Source organism: Bos indicus, chromosome 6, assembly GCF_029378745.1.
Source record: "Bos indicus isolate NIAB-ARS_2022 breed Sahiwal x Tharparkar chromosome 6, NIAB-ARS_B.indTharparkar_mat_pri_1.0, whole genome shotgun sequence".
NCBI lineage: Eukaryota > Metazoa > Chordata > Mammalia > Artiodactyla > Bovidae > Bos > Bos indicus.
In genome coordinates this window covers 19,138,997-19,162,636 of record NC_091765.1, presented here as the reverse complement: position 1 = coordinate 19,162,636, position 23,640 = coordinate 19,138,997, and the positions used below count along the sequence as shown (strand labels likewise).

General features: G+C 37.0%; 1 long non-coding RNA gene across 1 annotated transcript in view; it reads left to right on the top strand.

Moving 5' to 3' along the window:
• Positions 1-23,640, top strand: part of LOC139183590 (uncharacterized) — a 327,223-nt gene that overhangs the window by 200,063 nt on the left and 103,520 nt on the right. Inside the window, exon 4 of the long non-coding RNA XR_011567087.1 lies at positions 11,412-11,534. This is a non-coding gene — a long non-coding RNA (uncharacterized lncRNA). The remainder of the gene's footprint in view (positions 1-11,411; positions 11,535-23,640) is intronic.

The following is a 23,640-nucleotide window of genomic DNA, read 5'->3' as shown; positions in this document are numbered from 1 at the left end:
GTTCTTTAGAACTCTGCATTTAGATGAGTATATTTTTCCTTTTCTCTTTAGCCTTTCAGTTCAGTTCTGTCACTCAGTTGTGTCCAACTCTTTGCGACCCCATGGACTGCAGCACACCAGGCTTCCTTGTCCATCACCAACTCCCAGAGTTCACTCAAACTCATGTCCATCAAGTCAGTGATGCCATCCAACCATCTCATCCTCTGTTGTCCCCTTCTCCTCCTGTTTTCAATATTTCCCAGCATCAGGGTCTTTCCCAATGAGTCAGCTCTTCGTATCAGGTGGCCAAGGTATTGGAGTTTCAGCTTTATCATCAGTCCTTCCAATGAATAGTCAGGACTGATTTCCTTTAGGATTGACTATTTTGATCTCCTTGATCTCCAAAGGACTCTCAAGAGTCTTGTCCAACACCACAGTTCAAAGGCATGAATTCTTCAGCACTCAGCTTTCTTTATGGTTCAACTCTCTTCTTTTCTCAGCTACTTGTAGGGCCTCCTCAGACAACCATTTTGCCTTTTTGTATTTCTTTTTTTTTGGGAAAGGTCTGTGTAGTTCTAGCAATACCCAAATATCCATTCTGTCCCTTTAATGGGAATATCTGATTTATTCAGTGTGGCAATGTGCCCAGATAAAAGATTGTATTTCTCACCCTTCTTGACAGTTGGATCAGTCATATGATTATGCACTGGCCAGTTAGATATAAACAGACTTGTTTTATTGGACTTCTTGAGGTTTTTTCAACTTGCCATCAAGAAAAACAATGTGGTAGCTGGTGTCCCATGGCAGCAGGGCAGTATAGAGGGCTGTAGGGTATAAAGGTGGAAGCACAAGGATCCTTGACAACTTCAGAGGCCCTGCATCCCAGTTCTTGACTTCTTCTGGGTTTTGTGCAAGGAAGGCACTTTATTTGGACTATGTCATTCAATTATCCACTTGTTACATTCAGCTAGTGGGTAATTCTAATTAATACAAAAGATAACCCATAGAACTTTTGAACATTTGGCTAAAGATTGCAAAATTTTAAAATATTTGTTTTTACCATGAAAGCCATCACCTAAACTAAAAAAATCATTTTCTGTTGAAAAAAAATGTGTAGTAAAAACATTTTTTAGCTTTCATCTTGAAGGTGAGAGGGCCTAATGTAGAGAAGAAATTGAATAAATATTTAAGTGAATCATCATATAAATTAAGGACCTGGAGGACCTATTGTACTTGTCAGTATAAATATACAGAGATAAATGAATATTATCTTTGCCCTAATGAGGTTTCTAATTTTATAAGAGTGGTATAAACAACGGGCATTTATACAGCATGAAAGGAATTAAGCCTCATAGCAGAGGCACATGCAAAGTATTGAATGAAGTGAAGTGAAGTCACTCAGTCGTGTCCAACTCTTTGAGACCCCATGGACTGTAGTCTACCAGGCTCCTCCATCCATGGGATTTTCCAGGAAGAGTACTGGGGTGGGGTGCCACTTCCTTCTCCAGGAGATCTTCCTGACCCAGGGGTTGAACCTGGGTTTCCTGCATTGTAGGCAGACGCTTTACCATCTGAGCCACCAGGGAAGTCCAAAGTACTGAATAGCAGGAAGCAAAGTGACAGGTTCCCTGAGAGTGCCATTTAGATACTGACTGAAACGCACAATGATAAAGGAAAGTAGATTGGGCAAGACTGTAAATTCGTGCTTAAGAATTTTTATTTTGTTGCCTATTTAATTGAGAGAACAATTAATTTTTAGGATAATTCTGATGATCATGTGAGAAATTTACTGGAGAGGCAGAGACTGAAGGCCAGAAGGGAGTACAGTTAGAAGCAAGTCTCTGATTACCTCAGTCTCAGCAGGGAAAGGGAGAAATGTAATCTCACGTCTATGAGTCCTATGAAGTCAAGGCAAGAGGGAAATTTTTTCCTAAAGGGTTAGAAGGTGAGAGTTTAGTGGGCAGAGACAGTATTGGAAAAATAACCATGGATCAACAGAAAGATATAGGAATCACTGTCATGGTCTGAACTGCATCCTCCTAAATTTATGTATTGAACCCCAGTGTTGAGTGTATTTGGAGATAGGGCCTTTAAGGACATAATTAAGGTTAATTCTGGCACTGGTGGTAAAGAATCTGCCTGTCGATGCAGGAGATGCAGGTCCAATCCTGGGTTGGGAAGATCCCTTGTAGTAGGAAATGGCAACTCCAGTATTCTTTCTGGGTCAGTCTCATGGACAGAGGAGCCTGGTGGGCTACAGTCCATAGTGTCACAATGAGTCGGCTACAACTGAGTGACTGAGAGCACACGAGGCCGTTAGAGTGAGTCCTAATGCAATAGGATCGCTGACTTTATAAAAAGAGGAAGAGATACCAGAGATCCTTCTCTCTCTCTGAAAAACCAGAGGCCATATGAAGACCTACGCAAGAGGTCTAGAAGCCAGCAAAAGAACTTCACCCAAAATCAATCATGTGAAAGCACCTTGATTGTGGACTTCTAGCTTCCAGAATTATGATAAATAAATTTCTTCTATTTAAGCCATCTAATCTGTGTTATGGTGTGATGTCAGACTTAGCAGACCAGTCCAGTCATAAGGTTTGACCAAAAAGAATAGAAACAAGGCAGATTCCTGTGTTACTTCTAAGGGAAGAGGTGAGTGCTTCTCTCCATACTCCTCACTCCTCTGTGGGACGGGCACATTGTGTCAGACCGAGTACAGTGATTGAGCCACACTTCTTATATTTCTTTGTTGATAAACAGCAATAACAATGGTACTGACCTCATAATTTTGTTATGGGAGGTAAACAAGTTACCAGTGAAGGTAATAAGCAAAAAGTAATTGCCCAATAACATTAGCTGTTTTTATTTTTATTAATACTGACAGTTTGCACTCGCCCCAGTTTTGTATTCTGCATTCTACCAAACTATAAAGATCTGACTCATAGATATAAATCTGGGAATTGTTGACATGCTTGATTATCTCTATGTGAGTACATAAGTTGGTAGTACACTAAATTCGGTACTGTAATAGATTAAATAATAGCCATGTTCAAAGCCAAGACACCCACCACCGTGCTCTTTACTTTCCATAGCAAGATGCCATAAAAGAATTGTCAAAACAGACTCACATGAATCATAGGCCTTACCCAACACCATGCTACTAATGATTCAAAAGATACAAGCCAGAAGCATGCACACATGTAGTATTCCTTTCCTGAGGGGCCTGAGCCTTCAGAGCTTCCTAATTGTCCCTTTTCCCACACTGGGAGTAGCAAACAAGCACTTACAGTGTGTGTTGTGCGTGTCAGCTCAGTTGCTTAGGTTTAGAGCTGCTTAGCTTTTATATGTGCTTAGTCATTCAGGGTCAGAGATATTACAGCTTTAATTTCCATTCTCTGGTTAGCTATATCCCATAGTTGCATAAATTCCAGATTTATTTATAGTAATTAGTACAGACAGGCACATCCTGCTCAAATCATCTTTTAGGTATGAACTGTACAGATTCTACCTTTTCTTTTTAGTTTTAAACCAAAAAGTTGGTGAGTAGAGGTCAGGATTTCCTCCTTTCCATCCTACAGAGCTTCCTGCCAGAAGGTGAACAGGATAGAGTAGTATTTCAGAGGATGGCCTCTACATCCACCTTGCCTGAATTAAAATCCTGGCTTTGCTCTCATTGGCTGCATATGCTTGCCAAGTTACGTTGTTGGTCATTGCCTCATTTTCTTCTTTTTTTCTTTTGATATGCACAATGGACATAATGAAATTTAACCCAAATTAAATTACTGTGGAATTTAATAAGTTAGTAAATGTAAAGTACCTAGTTTAGAATAGTGCATGAAATATAGTGAGTTCTCAGTACTATTAGCTAACGAGTTTAAATGTTACTATAATTCCAGGAAGAGACTCTCTGAATGAGATCTTTTTTTTTGGTCCATCACCATCAATCACTTTCTGCTAGCTCCTCTCTTCTGCTCATAAGTATGCTATAAGCTCTCCATCCTAAAGGGATACTTTCCTGCTCTTTTACAAGTCCCACCTCATCATTTCCAAAGGAGAAGAAATGTTCCTCCAATAAAACAGGGTATCACTTGATTGGTTGAACAGAGAATAGTAACATATCACTGGGGATTGGTCATTTCTCTCTTTACCTCACAAATCTATGTCACAGTTTCCAAAAAGTTCTGGGATGCATTCCACAAAGCTCTAGCCAAGCTCAAGGTCACAGAGAGACAGACTTAGATGGTTGGCTCTAAGCTTGTTGAAATGTTTCTTTAGTGATGTTACTATTTTATTGAATCACCTTTTCACCATCCACACTGGTACAACCTTGATTAAGGCCCTAATCTACTCAGTGCTTAAATAATTATCCCTTAATTAGACTTTCTCACATTTTACTGTTTCTGCTCTTGCTGCTGCTGCTGCTGCTAAGTCGCTTCAGTCATGTCCGACTCTGTGCGACCCTGTAGGTGGCAGCCCACCAGGCTCCCCCGTCTGTGGGATTCTCCAGGCAAGAACACTGGAGTGGGTTGCCATTTCCTTCTCCAATACATGAAAGTGAAAAGTGAAAATGAAGTCACTCAGTGGTGTCTGACTCTTTGCTACCCCATGAACTGCAGCCCACCAGGCTCCTCTGTCCATGGGATTTTCCAGGCAAGAGTACTGGAATGGGGTGCCATTGCCTTCTCCAGTTTCTGCTGTTCTATACCCTTAATTTGCTCCCCTGACCTATTAAAATTCAACAATTAAATTAACAATCTGTTTAAGTCATTATCCTGCTTAAAAACAATCTCTGCTTCCAAATTTCCTATAAGATGAAAGCTTTATTCAAGGCTTTTCAAAACTCTTTATTCAAGGCTTTTCAAAATGTGATTTCCAAACTCACTCTTAACTCGTATCATTCACTGCAGCCTATTCAATTCCCCAAACACCCAGATCAATGTCCCTGATCTCTGATGATGTCATATGGTTTTTTGTGTATTTTGTTAATTTTTTAACCCCAGAACTTTGATCACTCGTTTCCCTCTATTTGGATTGCTCCTCCTGCTTTTTATCTCACCTCCCTCTACTTTGAGAGCTTCTCATATTAAACTCATATCTTTGATTTCTGGTTTAGGAAATTTCCCTGATTCTCCTGGGTAGGCAAGTTCTCTTTCTGCAGTTTCACTTGCCACAGTGGTTGTCAACTGTGGAATGAGGGAAGAGTTAAGAATTTCTTGAGGGACTTCCTCGACATATATAACATTCCCGCCTTCACTTCTCCCTGAGAATTAAACATAGTCATTTGATTGGTACACTTCTTTATAGAAGTTCAAGTATATGGTTGTTATTTATTGAGAGGCCTGTTTCCCACTATAGACTAAGCTTCTCAAGAAAAGCAACTATATCTTAGTCACCAACACATCCACCATACGTAATATAGGTGCAATAAAATTATTTTAAAATATAAACTCAGTTCATCAATTTTCACATTAAGACACTGTTTCCAAGCATAGTTGAGGTAATTTCCATCCATCCTGGTGTAGATTCGTATCTAGAATTAACAATACACTTAGTCATTCTGGAGGTTGTACTCTGTGACTTTTACAGGACCATTTGTTTCATTCCCTCTTGTTCAACTCATAATAGTTCATTGTATTAATTCCCTTTCACAGAAATGTTGATGGAGAAATGTGGAAAACATGAGCATGTGTTTATAAAGTATGCTTTATTTGCATCTCAGTCATAATAAGTTTAAGTTCACTGTTTAGGGATCTTCTACAGACACTTTGGATATTTACTTGATTTACTCACAGGTGTATAAGCTATAATTATTAAAATATGACTTTTTTTTTTTGAAAAGCAGAATAGAAGAAAAATGAGAGCCCTCTGGTGGGCAGTACTTTAATTTCCAAGTATCATATATAGTATTTTCCTGATAGAATTTTCTAAAAATTACAGAAACATTATAGTTATAAACTGATCAGTAACTAAAATTAAGATGAACTTTAAAAGTTATTTCAACTCCTAAAGTATAATTTAAGTACATTATTTTCCAAAGAAAATGTCTGATTCTAAGTAACTCTCCTACTAAAATAAAATCAATTAAAATCCATAGGAAAACTCACAAAACAGACAAGAATAAACAAACCCATTTTCTCAGCCTTTCACATTGAGTTTAAATGCAATAGATTCATTAAATTACAACCCAGAAAAATGATAAAATTAGGAGTTTTGAAATGTAAATTATGCAATATACAATGGACAGGTGCATTATCTTTTTATTTTTTCCTAATTAATTTGAAATTCTCAAATCATAAAATTAAGCATTTTGAAGTGAACAGCGTAATGGCATTCAGTTCATTTGCCACCACCTCTATCTACTTCCAAAATATTTTTAGTATCCACAAATAAAAACCTATATCCATTTAGCAGTTACTCCTCTGTCCTTCTTTCCTCAGTCCCTGGCATCCTCCAATCTGCTTTTTTTTCCCTATGGACTTACCTAGTCTGAATATTTCATATAAATAGAATTATACAACATGTAACCTTCTGTGTCTGGCTTCTTTCACTTTCACAGCATAATTATTTTAAGGACTCATTCACACTGTAGCATACATCATCATTACATTCTTTTTATGGCTGAAAAATGTTCCATTTTACATATATATTAATTTTTGTATCCATTCATCTATTGTTGGACATTTGGATTGTTTGTACCTTTGGTTCTTATGAATGTGTGTGAAAATTCATTTATGAGTAGTTGTTTTGAGTACTTGTTTTTTTTTCAATTCTCTGGGGCATATGCATAGGAGGGGAATTGCTGGTTCTTATGTCTGTTCTATGCTTAACTTTTTGAGGAACTACCAAACTTTTTACACAGCAGCCGCATTCCTGCCAGCAGTGTATGAGGGTTCCAATTTTTCCACGCCCTGACTACAATTTATTATATATTATTTGTCTTAATGGGTGTTACGTTATATTTCACTGGGGTTTTTACTTACATTTCGCTGATGGATAATGATACTGAGCATTTTCTCATGTGCTTATTCACCATTTGTATGTCTTTGGAGAAATGTTTATTTAAGTACTTTGGTTGTTTGTCTTTTGTTGTTGAGGTGTAAAAGTCTTTATATATTCTGGGTACCAAATATATGATTTGCCAAAATTTTCTCTCATTCTGTAGGCTGTCTTTTCACTTTCTTGATAATGTACTTTGATGTACGAAAGTTTTTAATTTTGAAGAAGTCTAATTTGTCTAGTTTTATTTTGTTGCTCATGTATTTAATGTTATATCTAAGAGTCTGTTGCCAAACTAAAGTTCCTAAAGATTTATTAATACCCTAATGTTTTCTTCTAAGAATTTTATTGTTTTAGCTCTTGTATTTAATCTTTGCTTCATTGTGAGTTTATTTTTGTGGTGTTAGGTAGAGTTCTAACTTTATTATTTTACATGTGGCTATAGAGTTGTTCCCGGAGAAGGCAATGGCACCCCACTCCAGTACCCTTGCCTGGAAAATCCCATGGACACAGGAGCCTGGTAGGCTGCAGTCCATGGGTTCGCTAAGAGTTGGACACGACTGAGCAACTTCACTTTCACTTTTCACTTTCATGCATTGGAGAAGGAAATGGCAACCCACTCCAGTGTTCTTGCCTGGAGAATCCCAGGGACGGTGGAGCCTGATGGGCTGCCATCTATGGGGTCTCACAGAGTCGGATACGACTGAAGCGACTTAGCAGCAGCAGCAGAGTTGTTCCCGAACCATTTGTTGAATAGACTGTTCTCTACCACTGAATGGTCTTGGCATTCGTGTCAAAAAGCAACTGGGCTTAGATACATCAGCTAATTTTGGATTCTCAACTATATTCCATTATCCTTACGTCAGTACCACACTGTTTTGATTACTATAGCTTTGCAGTAAGTTTCAAAATTGGAAAGTGTGAGCGTTCTGACTTTGTTCTTTTTCAGGATTGTTTTGCCAGTTCATGACCCTCTGTATTTCACATAAATTTGAGAAATAGCTTTTCCATTTTGGGAAATAAAGACATTAGGATTTGGATAGAATCAGTAGATAGTTTTTGGTAGTATTGCCACATCTTAATAATACTAATTCTTCCAATCTAAAGCATGGGATATCTTTTCATTTATTGAGGTCTTCCTTAATTTTTTCATAGTTTTAGCAGTGTTTTACAGTCTTCAATGTACAACTCTTTCACCTGTCTTATTAAATTTATTTCTAGCATTTTTATTCCTTTGGATGCTATTGTAAATGGAATTGTATATATAGTTATTTACTGCTTGTGTGTAGAGAATGCTGCTGAATTGGATGTGTTATGTGTCATGTCCCTGCAACTTTGCTGAATTTGTTTTTTAACTCTGGTTGGTTTCTTTTGTGCATACTTTAGTACATAAATGTTTTAAATCATTATGTAAGAGTAGTATATAATTCTGGAGTTTAATATTAATTTTACTATTCTAGAAGCAATACATTTCAAACAGCCCTGCATAATCAGAGAAAAAGTGCTTATTTAATTCAATTGTAGTTTTATCAAATGTTATGACTCTTAGTAACTGCAGAGTACATAATAATTTTGTAATTATTTCTTAATCCAGGCAATATTTACACAAGGCTAAAGACCCTCTCTTTAAATCATTTTATGAAGTTAAATGTGAGAATTAGTTAGACCCTATCTTCTTCCAATCTATACAAATTCCTGTTCCTATCTATATAGTCCTGGCATGATATGGGGGGAAATTTGCACATACAGCAAATTGAAGTTACACCAAAATGAAGTTACAATTATAAAAATAGAAACATGATGCCTAGGTACAAGGCAACAGTAGTGATTCTTGTGGTTCAGTGCTTGAGTCTATAGTTAGGGAGACAAAGTGAAAGTCAATGAAAGTGAAGTTGCTCAGTTGTGCCCGACTCTTTGCGACCCCATGGACTGTAGCCCGCTAGGCTTCTCCAGGGGATCTTCCTGAGGAAATAAAATATGAGCAGTCTCTGTGGAGTTTTCTTGAGGATGGGACAGGCAAGGTAACTTTCAGGAGAGGGAATAGATACAAATATGATAGTGTTGGATACAACCGTGAGGAACAACCAAGGACAAAAAAAGCACAGACAGTTTCTCTACCTCTCACTATGCCATACAGTTTCAACATCACAGAAAATCAGCAGACACTGAACCGTGAATCAATAGTAAAACAGAATCAAAAAGTGATTAGATTGGTTCTAGATTATCTATGTATCCTTGGAGTCTAATTACTTTTCAGGAGCCCCAACAATTTAATTTCAGTTACATGTTATTATAGATGGAGGAATTGTAGGATGCTCTCTGACATTTTTCAGGAAAACCAAACTGTTTCTTGTAATAGAGATACTGATTGAATCCACTGATTTCAAAGCAGGGTGGCAAAGCAAGCCAAATCCCCACTGGTACATGTAAGAGAAATAGGCTGTAACTTACAAAAATAAAATAACTGCCCTCTCTGTATCTATTTCTTTCAGGTAGTAAAACAGTTACTTGAAGGAACCCAATTCTTGAGACATAGTTCCTACATTAAAGGCTCTAGCTCTGTTCTTTTTTAAGATTGGTCTTGCTGCTTAGGATCTTTTGTGCTTCAGTGTAAATTTTAAGATTGTTTTTTTTCTATTTCTATAAAAAATTCCAGTGGACTCTTGATAGGTATTGCACTGAATCTGTAGATCACTTTGAGCAGTGTGGACATTTTAACAATATTAAGTCTTTCAGTTCATGAACATGAGATGTTTTTCCATTTGTGTCTTCTTCAATTTATTTCAGCAGTGTTTTATAGCTTTCAGTGTTCAGTGCTTCATTGACTTAGTTAGGCTTATTCCTAAGTATTTTGTTCTTTTTGATACTATTGTAAATGATAGTGTTTCCCTAATTTCCTTTTTTTAAAAAATTAATTTATTTATTTTAGTTGAAGGCTAATTACTTTACAGTATTGTAGTGGGTTTTGCCATACATTGACATGAATCACCATGGGTGTACATGTGTTCCCCATCCTAAAACCCCCCTCCCACCTCCCTCCCCAGCCCATCCCTCAGGATCATCCCAGTGCATCAGTCCTGAGCCCCCTGTCTCATGCATCGAGCCTGGACTGGCAATCTATTTCATATATAGTAATATACATGTTTCATTGCTATTCTCTCAAATCATACCGCCCTTGCCTTCTCCCACAGACTCTAATTTCCTTTTTATATAGTTTTTTTATTAGTGCAACTGATTTGCGTATATTGATTTCTTATCTTGCACCTTCACTGATTTTCTTTTCTAATTCAAATATTTTTTGTGGATCTTTAGGGTTTTCTATATATAAGATCATGTAGTTTGCAAATGGGGACAGTTTTACTTCCTCCTTTCCAATTTGGATGCTGTTTATTTTCCTTTCCTAATTACTCTGACTAGAGACAGTCACACAATAAAATAGTAGAGCTTCTGTCTTAGGAAAATGTAGCAAATAAGATAGGTAAGCTTGTGTTTACCATTATAAAAATGAAATTTAAAATATATTTACTCATTTATAATGAATTTACTCTCAGAAATAGTATAAACATTGTTAGTGTAGCTCCTCCAGAATAATTTGAGGTGAATGAATTTTATGGTTTGAGCTGATTATTTTATAGTTCATTGTAATGTTCAAGCTAACTAACCTCTACAAATACCTACAATTAAAACAGTTTTTATGTAAGGTCATGACATTTTATTTGGATGAAAAAAACACAATTCTTTAACTTTAAAAAGAATATTTAAATTAGGCATTTAATTTACAACCAGTCAAGATACTAATTCAGAAAAGTTTTTCTAAATGTCAAATTTCCCTTCACAGATGCTATGTCCATTTTATTCATAATCTTCTCTCCTTACTACTATAGTGTCATTTTTCTACCTTTCCAGATAAAAGGAACTGGGCTTTCAAGCAACATAAGATAAACATCATAATCTCACAGTGTACAATATCAAACTTCTAATATACCTATTTGTGATATCCCAGGAAATGCAAATTATCTCCTAGCAAAATGATGCTACATTTTTTTTCAGTTACATTCTGAGTAGAATAGACCATAGTTTCTGGAGTTTCAATTTTTAAAATTTGGAAAGAGTGTTTCTGGAAAAGCAAACCTCTCATTGGGTCATGAAATATCGATATTTGTTTCCCAAATTTGTATGTTTCCTCTTAGGATCACATCTTCTCTGTCAGTGTCTCAGAAAATAGTAAAATATGACTTCTTTCCAGATGTCTTTTGTTATGGAGTGAATTACATCCTCCTCAAATTCATAGATTGGAGCCTAATCCTCAATAAGATTTTATGGTTTAAGAAGTTAATTAAGGTTACATGAAGTCATAAGGGTGGAGCTCTAATCCAATAGGACTAATATCCTTAAAATAAGAGCAAGAGATAATAGACAGTTCTCTCTCTGCACAGATATAGAAAACAGTCCAAGTAAGGACACAGTGAGAAGAGGGCCGTCTGCAAACCAGGAAGAAGAGTCTCACCGGAAGCAAATCCTGTGGGCACCTGGCTCCTGTATTTTGAGGCTCCAGAATTGTGAGAACATAAATTTCTGTTGTTTAACCCTTCTACCTTGTTGTATTGTGCTATGGCAGCCCTAGCAGACTAAGACAAATAAGAGAAAAGGACATGTGTTATAAGGAATTGCCTCACATGATTACAAAGCCCGTAGGATCCAAAATCTTCAGCGTGAATGGACAGGCTAAAGACTCAGGAGGGCCAAGGGTGCAGATGAAGTCTGAAAGCAGTCTAATGTAGATAGAATAACTTCAGGAATGCCAGTCTTTTTCTTCAATTCAGGCCTTCAACTGATTGATGGCAGCCTTCTTACAGAGTTAAATGTTAATATCAGTCAAGAATATGCCCCTAATTGACATGTAAAATTAACCATCACACCTTTCAAAGACTTTTTAAGATTATACTGAAATTAAGCAATATATAGTTAAAATTATGATCTTGTCCTTTCCTTCCAATTTCACAATATCTCCTTTTAATTTTGAAATATGATTCCTATAAAAATCCTGAGCTATACAGTATACATCTTCTTCCACTTGATTAATCCTGTTTTTCACTTTAATTTGTGGTTGCCTGGGGAAAATGATCTTTCAATGATTGGCTAAGAGTTTTCCTCCCACATTTATTTGGATAGCTTGTTAGTTTTTTCCTTTTCATATAAAAATGAAAAGTATCTATAAAGGAGCAGGCATCCGTGGGATAGGCATACAGCATAATTCAGATGTTATGTCAGAAAAATCTATGTGCACTGAGAACCCCAGCGTTTAACCTCATCCTCGTTTGAAATTGAAACTTTTCAAATAGCATTTCATCCATTGTGAAATGATACAGTATTGAAATACAGTTGGGTGATAAACATACTAGTATCTTAGAAAATCAGTTCCAATATATAACTTGATACATTTCTTTTTAAAAAAGGACATTCATATACACCAAGAAGCTCCTGACAAGGAGGAATGTAAGACTGATGACAGATGTTTTTATCTATTTGCTTAGCCATAAAAATATCATTATGTGATATTTTTACCTGAACTGATAGTTACAAATAATCAAAGTATTTCATATCTATAATAGATTTTACCATCATGGGGTCTGTCATCCAACTTAGGTCATTTGTAGCCTCAGTTGCTTTTTATCCATTTGATTCCTGCTCTGTCTAGTACCAATAGGCATGCCAAAAGAATTTTTCTGAGAGAATTAAGAATGTCTTTACTTAATTACCTTTAAGATTATCAGTCTTACTTTAGAGAAACTCACTCTTTCTTTACCTTCTGTCTTTTTGTCCATCTGAAAGGATTTACTTGGTGCCACTTAATGATTCACAGATTTTTAATAAAATGTTTTGTCTTCGCTCTGATTGCTATACTGAAATATCATAAACTCAGTGATTTATCAACAACAGAAATTTGTTTCTCATGGTTCTGGAAGCCTGAGATCATTGTGCCAGCATGACAGGATTCTTCTGAGAGCCCTCTTGCAGGCTGTGGATGGCTGAATTTTCACTGTATCTTCCCATGGTAGAAAAATATTTAATGTCTGTCTGACTCCTTATAAGGGCACTAATCCTATTGATGTGGGCTCCACCCTCATCACCTAATTTCCTCAAAGGCCCTGCCTCCAAATATTATCTGGCTATGAATTATGTTTTAGCATATGAATTTGGGTGGGGGGCAGTCACAAACCTTCAGTCCATTGCAAGTGTGAACAGTGTACTGTTGATGTGGTTTTTGACCCCAGTATGAGTTTCAGTTGGCCTCTATTGCTTAAGGCCTTCTTAGTTTTACTTCATTTGTCAAAAATGAGAAATACTACATTTTATATCCCAGAAAATGTTGGACTATTTGCAATACCTGGTTTTCTTTTATTCCTGAAAACTGGCCCCTCATCTCTTGACTCATATCTTTCATGTGTCACTTTGTGTGCAGCTGTGGCACACTAATAATATTGCTTTCTAATTTCTATCTAAAACCAGAAACTAAATCAGTACATTATGTGCCTTTCAAGTTATCGCAAGTGACATGATTACTTAATGTTTTGTACAGGATGATATTGGTTGTCATCTTTCCAGATTCCTATATAAATGTCCTTGGTACCTAATGCCCACCACCAAAGTCAATGTCATTTACTATTTTTTTCATTTGAACCCCAATTCTGGTACCAATTTCCATGTCAATCAGTATAGCTAAGTTCTGCTGTGATAACCAGTTATCCATTATCCTAGTGATTTGTCAAAAAATTATTTCTTATCATGTTATATATCCATTTTGGGTTAACTGCATTTATTCTTCACTCCAGGACCCAACTTGATAGGCCTGACCCATTTCTGGGGAAGGCTGCTCTCACAGCAGACAAGTAAGAGAGAAGGTTAGATAAGACCATGGCTTTTACAGATTTTGTTTAGAAGTAGCACAGGTCACTTCCATTCATATTCAGTGGAACAAAACAAATCATATAATGACTTTACATGTAAACAACTTTTTAACTCTTTGAGCCTAAATTCCTTCACCTGTAAAGTGGAGATAGTACTGTTTCCTACTTACTGGTGCTATTATAAAATAAAACTGACTGAATGGATACAAAAACAAGACCCCTACATATGTTGTCTACAAGAGACCCACCTCAAAACAGGGGACACATACAGACTGAAAGTGAAGGGCTGGAAAAAGATTTTCCATGCAAATAGGGACCAAAAGAAAGCAGGAGTAGCAATACTCATATCACATAAAATAGACTTTAAAACAAAGGCTGTGAAAAGAGACAAAGACGGTCACTACATAATGATCAAAGGATCAATCCAAGAAGAAGATAGAACAATTATAAATATATATGCACCCAACATGGGAGCACCACAGTATGTAAGACAAATGCTAACAAGTATGAAAGGAGACATTAACAAGAACACAATAATAGTGGGAGACTTTAATACCCCACTCACACCTATGGATAGATCAACTAAACAGAAAATTAACACAGAAACACAAACTTTAAACGATACAATAGACCAGTTAGACCTAATTGATATCTATAGGACATTTCATCCCAAAACAATGAATTTCACCTTTTTCTCAAGCGCACATGGAACCTTCTCCAGGATAGATCACATCCTGGGCCACAAAGTTAGCCTTGATAAATTCAAAAAAATAGAAATCATTCCAAGCATCTTTTCTGATCACAATGCAGTAAGATTAGATCTCAACTACAGGAGAAAAACTATTAAAAATTCCAACATATGGAGGCTGAACAACACTCTGCTGAATAACCAACAAATCACAGAAGAAATCAAGAAAGAAATCAAAATTTGCATAGAAATGAATGAAAATGAAAACACAACAACCCAAAACCTGTGGGACACTGTAAAAGCAGTCAGGGGAAAGTTCATAGCAATACAGGCATACCTCAAGAAACAAGAAAAAAGTCAAATAAATAAACTAACTCTACACCTAAAGCAACTAGAAAAGGAAGAAATGAAGAACCCCAGCGTTAGTAGAAGGAAGGAAATCTTAAAAATTAGGGCAGAAATAAATGCAAAAGAAACAAAAGAGACCATAGCAAAAATCAACAAAACCAAAAGCTAGTTCTTTGAAAGGATAAATAAAATTGACAAACCATTATCCAGACTCATCAAGAAACAAAGGGAGAAAAATCAAATCAATAAAATTAGAAACTAAAAAGGAGAGATCACAACAGACAACACAGAAATACAAAGGATCATAAGAGACTACTATCAACAATTATATGCCAATAAAATGGACAATGTGGAAGAAATGGACAAATTCTTAGAAAAGTACAACTTTCCAAAACTCAACCAGGAAGAAATAGAAAATCTTAACAGACCCATCACAAGCATGGAAATTGAAACTGTAATCAAAAATCTTCCAGCAAACAAAAGCCCAGGTCCAGATGGCTTCACAGCTGAATTCTACCAAAAATTTAGAGAAGAGCTAACACCTATCCTGCTCAAACTCTTCCAGAAAATTGCAGAGGAAGGGAAACTTCCAAACTCATTCTATGAGGCCACCATCACCCTAATACCAAAACCTGACAAAGATCCCACAAAAAAAGAAAACTACAGGTCAATATCACTGATAAACATAGATGCAAAAATCCTTAACAAAATTCTAGCAATCAGAATCCAACAACACATTCAAAAGATCATTCACCATGACCAAGTGGGCTTTATCCCAGGGATGCAAGGATTCTTCAGTATCCGCAAATCAATCAATGTAATACACCACATTAACTAATTGAAAAATAAAAACCATATGATTATCTCAATAGATGCAGAGAAAGTCTGACAAAATTCAACACCCATTTATGATAAAAACTCTCCAGAAAGCAGGAATAGAAGGAACATACCTCAACATAATAAAAGCTATCTATGACAAACCCACAGCAAACATTATCCTCAATGGTGAAAAATTGAAAGCATTTCCTCTAAAGTCAGGAACAAGACAAGGGTGCCCACTTTCACCATTATTATTCAACATAGTTTTGGAAGTTTTGGCCACAGCAATCAGAGCAGAAAAAGAAATAAAAGGAATCCAAATTGGAAAAGAAGAAGTAAAACTCTCACTATTTGCAGATGACATGATCCTCTACATAGAAAACCCTAAAGACTCCACCAGAAAATTACTAGAACTAATCAATGATTATAGTAAAGTTGCAGGATATAAAATCAACACACGGAAATCCCTTGCATTCCTATACACTAATAATGAGAAAACAGAAAGAGAAATTAAGGAAACAATTCCATTCACCATTGCAACGGAAAGAATAAAATACTTAGGAATATATCTACCTAAAGAAACTAAAGACCTATATATAGAAAACTATAAAACACTGGTGAAAGAAATCAAAGAGGACACTAATAAATGGAGAAATATACCATGTTCATGGATTGGAAGAATCAATATAGTGAAAATGAGTATACTACCCAAAGCAATTTATAGATTCAATGCAATCCCTATCAAGCTACCGACAGTATTCTTCACAGAGCTAGAACAAATAATTTCACAATTTGTATGGAAATACAAAAAACCTCGAATAGCCAAAACTATCTTGAGAAAGAAGAATGGAACTGGAGGAATCAACCTACCTGACTTCAGGCTCTACTACAAAGCCACAGTCATAAAGACAGTATGGTACTGGCACAAAGACAGAAATATAGATCAATGGAACAAAATAGAAAGCCCAGAGATAAATCCACGCACATACGGACACCTTATCTTTGACAAAGGAGGCAAGAATATACAATGGATTAAAGACAATCTCTTTAACAAGTGGTGCTGGGAAATCTGGTCAACCACTTGTAAAAGAATGAAACTAGACCACTTTCTAACACCATACACAAAAATAAACTCAAAATGGATTAAAGATCTAAACATAAGACCAGAAACTATAAAACTCCTAGAGGAGAACATAGGCAAAACACTCTCTGACATACATCACAGCAGGATCCTCTATGACCCACCTCCCAGAATATTGGAAATAAAAGCAAAAATAAACAAATGGGACCTAATTAACCTTAAAAGCTTCTGCACATCAAAGGAAACTATCAGCAAGGTGAAAAGACAGCCTTCAGAATGGGAGAACGTAATAGCAAATGAAGCAACTGACAAACAACTAATCTCAAAAATACACAAGCAACTCCTACAGCTCAACTCCAGAAAAATAAATGACCCAATCAAAAAATGGGCCAAAGAACTAAATAGACATTTCTCCAAAGAAGACATACAGATGGCTAACAAACACATGAAAAGATGCTCAACATCACTCAGTATCAGAGAAATGCAAATCAAAACCACTGTGAGGTACCATTTCACACCAGTCAGAATGGCGGCGATCCAAAAGTCTACAAACAATAAATACTGGAGAGGGTGTGGAGAAAAGGGAACCCTCTTACACTGTTGGTGGGAATGCAAACTAGTACAGCCACTATGGAGAACAGTGTGGAGATTCCTTAAAAAACTGGAAATAGAACTGCCTTATGATCCAGCAATCCCACTGCTGGGCATACACACTGAGGAAACCAGAAGGGAAAGAGACACGTGTACCCCAATGTTCATCGCAGCACTGTTTATAATAGCCAGGACATGGAAGCAACCTAGATGTCCATCAGCAGATGAATGGATAAGAAAGCAGTGGTACATATACACAATGGAGTATTACTCAGCCATTAAAAAGAATACATTTGAATCAGTTCTAATGAGGTGGATGAAACTGGAGTCTATTATACAGAGTGAAATAAGCCAGAAGGAAAAACACCAATACAGTATACTAACGCATATATATGGAATTTAGTAAGATGGTAACAATAACCCTGTGTACGGGACAGCAAAAGAGACACTGATGTATAGGACAGTCTTATGGACTCAATGGGAGAGGGAGTGGGTAGGAAGATTTGGGAGAATGGCATTGAAACATGTAAAATATCATGTATGAAACGAGATGCCAGTCCAGGTTAAATGCATGATACTGGATGCTTGGGGCTGGTGCACTGGGACGACCCAGAGGGATGGTATGGGGAGGGAGGAGGGAGGAGCGTTCAGGATGGGGAACACATGTATACCTGTGGCGGATTCATTTTGGTATTTGGCAAAACTAATACAATTATGTAAAGTTTAAAAATAAAATAAAATTAAAAAAAAAAAGTAAGTAAAACTAAAATAAATAAATAAATAAATAAAATACAGATAAAGTGCTCAGAACGACAGTTCTGGACTTGCCATGCTTATATTTGAACTAGGATGCCTGCCCAGTACAAGAGTCTGGGCTCTGTCACTGCAGGGTCTTTTCCCTCCGTAAGATATTTATGGAAGCCATTACATAGGTATGTTTTAATATGATTTTTAATAAATGTAATTTCCCAAATCTTCTGTCAATTGCATTTCCCTCTACACTCTGTTTTTACTTGTAATCCAAAGATGGCTTATCTGACTGCTTAAATTGTTCAGAAAAAATTGCAGATTATATTACCATTTATAAATATATCCCACTGATCTGACAGTAGAAGATTCCATAATTGTGTTCTAAACCTGAAATAGATGGTTTTATTCATATATTTTCACTCATCTGGCTAAGGAACTTGGTATGAATGGGAAAGAAGATTTCAAATATATATTAAGTCCAAAAACAATGTTTTCATACTCAACTTCTATTGTATGATTTCTCAGGAGACATCATGCTATGATCCTGACATCTTTAAATGTGAATTTCTCTAAATAATGTGTAAGGGGGATGATTAAGATGTCCCTAAAGAGCAGCATCTGTGGGGTAGTTGTAGAAATTTATAGTAAAAATTGAAGGTGTAGCTTAACAGCACCTTTTGAATAGTTAGGAGAAGGTGGCTCAGATGGTAAAGAATCCGCTTGCAATGCAGGAGACCTGGGTTCAACCACTGGGTCAGGAAGATCCTCTGTAGATGGGATTGGCTACCCACTCAAGTATGCTTGCTTGGAGAACTCCATAGAGAGAGGAATTTGGTGGGATACAGTCCATGGGGTTGCAAAGGATCAGACACGACTAAGCGACTAACCCTTTCTAGTAGTTAATTTCAGATGTATAGCATAGTGGTTCAATATTTTTTTTTACAGATTATACCCTATTTAAAATTATTATAAAGTATTGTCTATATTATCCATTATATGCCTTTATCTTATTTTATACCTGTTACTGCAGGTATGAAATAACATGCTTCAGTCGTGTCCGACTCTGTGCGACCCTATGGACGGCAGCCCACAAGGCTCCTCCATCCATGGAATTTTCCAGGCAAGAGTACTGGAGTGGGGTGCCATTGCCTTCTCCCATTTTATACCTAGTAGTTTGTATTTCTTACACCCCTCCTCCTCATTGGTAACTACTACTTTTTTATCTGTATCTGTTGGTCTGTTTCTGTTTTGTTACATTCATTCATCTAAAATTTTTTTTAGTTTCCACAAAAAGTGAAAACATGCAGTTTTTTTTTTTCCCTTCTCTGTCTTATTTATTTAAGCATAATACCCTCCAGGTCAACCTGTGTTGTTGCAAATGGCAGCACTTCATTTTTTTTTATGGCTGATCAATATTTCATTGTATATATACCCCTACTTTTTTACCCATTCATCTGTAGATGGACACTTAGGTTACTTGCAAATTTTTTCTAATTTAAAGAATGCTGCTATGAACATCTGGAGAAGGCAATGGCAACCCACTCCAGTACTCTTGCCTGGAAAATCCCATGGACAGAGGAGCCTGGTAGGCTGCAGTCCATGGGGTCGCTAAGAGTCGGGCACGACTGAGCGACTTCACTTTCACTTTTCTCTTTCATGCATTGGAGAAGGAAATGGCAACCCACTCCCGTATTCTTGCCTGGAGAATCCCAGGGACAGAGGAGCCTAGTGGGCTGCCATCTATGGGGTCGCACAGAGTCGGACACGACTGAAGCGACTTAGCAGCAGCAGCAGCAGCTATGAACATCAGGGTGCATATGACTTTTCAAATTAGTGTTTTCATTTTCTTCACATGTATACCCAGAAATGAAATTGCGGATCATACGGTAGTTCTATTTTTAAATCTTTGGCAAGTACCTCCATACTCTTTTCCATAGTAGCTGTACCAATTTACATTCTGATGAACAGTGTACTGGGGTTCCCTTTCCTTACATCCTCACCAACACTTATTATTTACTGTCTTTTTGAGGATAACTATCCTAATAGGTGTGAGATGGTATCTCATTGTAGTTTTTACTTGATTGCCATTTTTCTGATGATTACTAATACTGAGCATCTTTTCATGTGCCTATTGGCCACATGTCTTCTTTGGAAAAATGCCTATTCAGGTCTTCTGCCCATTTTTTTAATCATTTTTTTTTTTATGTTGAGTTATCCGAGTTCTGTTTATGTATTTAGATGTTGTTGCTTAGTTGCTAAGTTGTAGGTGACTCTTTTGTGACCCCATAGACTGTAGCCTGCCAGGCTCCTCTGTTCATGGGATTTCCCAGCAAGAATACTGGATTTCCTTCTCAAGGGGATTACCGACTCAGGAATCAAACCCACATCTCCTACACTGGCAGGCGGATTCTTTACCACTGAGCCACCAGGGATGCACAGTTTGGGTATTAATGCCTTATCAGATGTATCATTTACAATTATTTTTTATTCAGTAGGCTGCCTTTTAGTTTTGCTAATGGTTTCCTTTACTGTGCAAAAGCTTTTAAGTTTGACTAGGTTTCATTTATTTTGGCTTTTGTTTCCCTTGCTTGAGAAGACAGATTCAAAAAGATACCACTAAGATAGATGTCAAAGAGTATGTTGCCTATGCTTTCTTCTAGGAGTTTTATGGTTTCCAGTCTTATATTTAGGTCTTTAATCCATTCTGAGTTTATTTTCATGTATGGCATGAATAAATGTTCTAATTTCATTGTTTTTGCATGTAGCTATCCAGTTTTCCCACCACTTGCTGTCTTTTTCCCATCGTATATTCTTGCCTCATTTTTCATAGATAATCAACCATATGTGTGTGTGTTTATTTCCAGGCTCTGTATTCTGTTCTCTTCTATTGATCTCTGTGCCCGTTTTTGTGCCAGTACTATGTAGTATAGTGTGAATTCAGGGAACATGTTAACTTTTTTTTTATCAGTTGCTTTGGTAATTAAGGATCTTTTGTGGCTCCATACAACTTCGAGGATTGTTTATTCTAGTTCTATGAGAAATATGGGAATTTTGATATGAACTACATTAAACCTGAAAATTACTTTGGTTAGTATGGACATTTTAACAATATTAATTTTTCCAGTCCTGGAACATGGGGGTTTCCCTTATGGCTCAGCTGGTAAAGAATCCACCTGCAATGCAGGGGACCGGGGTTTAATCCCTGGGATGGGAAGATCCCCCAGAGAAGGGAAAGGTTACCCACTCCAGTATTCTGGTCTGGAAAATTCCATGAACTATATAGCCCATGAGATTGCAAAGAGTTGGACACGACTGAGTGACTTTCACTTTCACTGAGCATGGGTTATCTGTACATTTCTTTGTATTATCTTTAATCTACTTCATCAGTATTTTATAGTTTTCAGAGTATAGGTATTTCACCTCCTTGATTAAATTTGCTTAGTAATGCAGTCGTGAATGACTTTTTGCAATCCTAAATACGAAAAGGAGTACGTCAAGGCTGTATATTGTCACCCTGTTTATTTAACATATATGCAAAATACATCATGAGAAATGCTGGACTGGAAGAAACACAAGCTGGAATCAAGATTGCCGGGAGAAATCTCAATAACCTCAGATATGCAGATGACACCACCTTTATGGCAGAAAGTGAAGAGGAACTCAAAAGCCTCTTGATGAAAGTGAAAGTGGAGAGTGAAAAAGTTGGCTTAAAGCTTAATATTCAGAAAACGAAGATCATGGCATCTAGTCCCATCACTTCATGGGAAATAGATGGGGAAACAGTCGAAACAGTGTCAGACTTTATTTTGGGAGGCTCCAAAATCACTGCAGATGGTGACTGCAGCCATGAAATTAAAAGACGCTTACTCCTTGGAAGGAAAGTTATTACCAACCTAGATAGCATATTAAAAAGCAGAGACATTACTTTGCCAACAAAGGTTCGTCTAGTCAAGGCTATGGTTTTTCCTGTGGTCATGTATGGGTGTGAGAGTTGGACTGTGAAGAAGGCTGAGCACTGAAGAATTGATGCTTTTGAACTGTGGTGTTGGAGAAGACTCTTGAGAGTCCCTTGGACTGCAAGGAGATCCAACCAGTCCATTGTGAAGGAGATCAGCCCTGGGATTTCTTTGGAAGGAATGATGCTAAAGCTGAAACTCCAGTACTTTGGCCACCTCATGTGAAGAGTTGACTCATTGGAAAAGACTCTGATGCTGGGAGGGATTGGGGGCAGGAGGAGAAGGGGATGACAGAGGATGAGATGGCTGGATGGCATCACTGACTCGATGGACATGAGTCTGGGTGAACTCCGGGAGTTGGTGATGGATAGGGAGGCCTGGCGTGCTGCGATTCATGGGGTCGCAAAGAGTCGGACACGACTGAGTGACTGAACTGAACTGATGCACTGTAGCCCACCAGGCTCCTCTGTTCATGGGATTCTCCAGGCAAGAATACTGGACTGGATTGCCATTTCCTCCTCCAGGGCATCTTCCCAACCCGGGGATCAAACCCATGTTTCTTACTTCTGCAGCATGGGCAGGTAGGTTCTTTACCACTAGCACCACCGGGGAAGCCTAAGTGTTTTATTCTCTTTTATGCAATTGTAAGTGTGATTGTTTTCTTGTTTTCTCTTTCTGATTGTTTATTAGGGTATAGAAAAGCAACAGATTTCTGTGTATTAAACTTGTATCCTCCAAATTTACTGAGTTAACTTATTCTAGTAGTTTTTTGATGATATTTTGTGTCAGAATTCTATGTACAGTAGCATGCCTTAGGCAAATAGTTACAGTTTTACTTCTTGCCTTCCAATTCAGATGCCTTTCATTAATTTTTGTAATCTGATTGCCATGGCTGGAACCATCAATACTACTTTGAATAGAAATGTCTATGGTGGGCATCCTGTTTTGTTCCTAATCTTAGAAGAAACACTTACAGCTTCTCACTGTTGAGTATGATGTTAGCTATGAGTTTGTCATAAATGGCTTTTATTCAGTTGAAATATGTTCTCTTTATACCATCTTTGTTGAGAGTGTTTATCATGAATAGATATTGAATTTTGTCAGATGTTTTTTCTGTATCAATTGAAATGATCATGTGATTCTTCATTTTGTTAATATGGTATATCATATTGATTTGTGGATATTGAACCATTCTTACATCCCAAGGATAAATTCCACTTGATCATGGTACATGATCCTTCAATGTATTATTGAGTTCAGCTTGTTAATATTTTCTTGATGATTTTGGCATATATATTCATCAGAGATATTGACCTATTTTCTTTATTTTTTTTTCTGTGGTTTCTTGTTCTGATTTTGATATCAGGGTAATGCTGGCCTGATTAATGAACATGGGAGTGTTCCTGCTCTTCAGTTTTCTGGAATATTTTGAAAAGGATAGGTATTATATCTTCTTTATATGTTTGGAATTCTCCTGGGAAGTGGTTCAGTCCTGGATTTTGCTTGTTGGGAGTTTATCTTTAT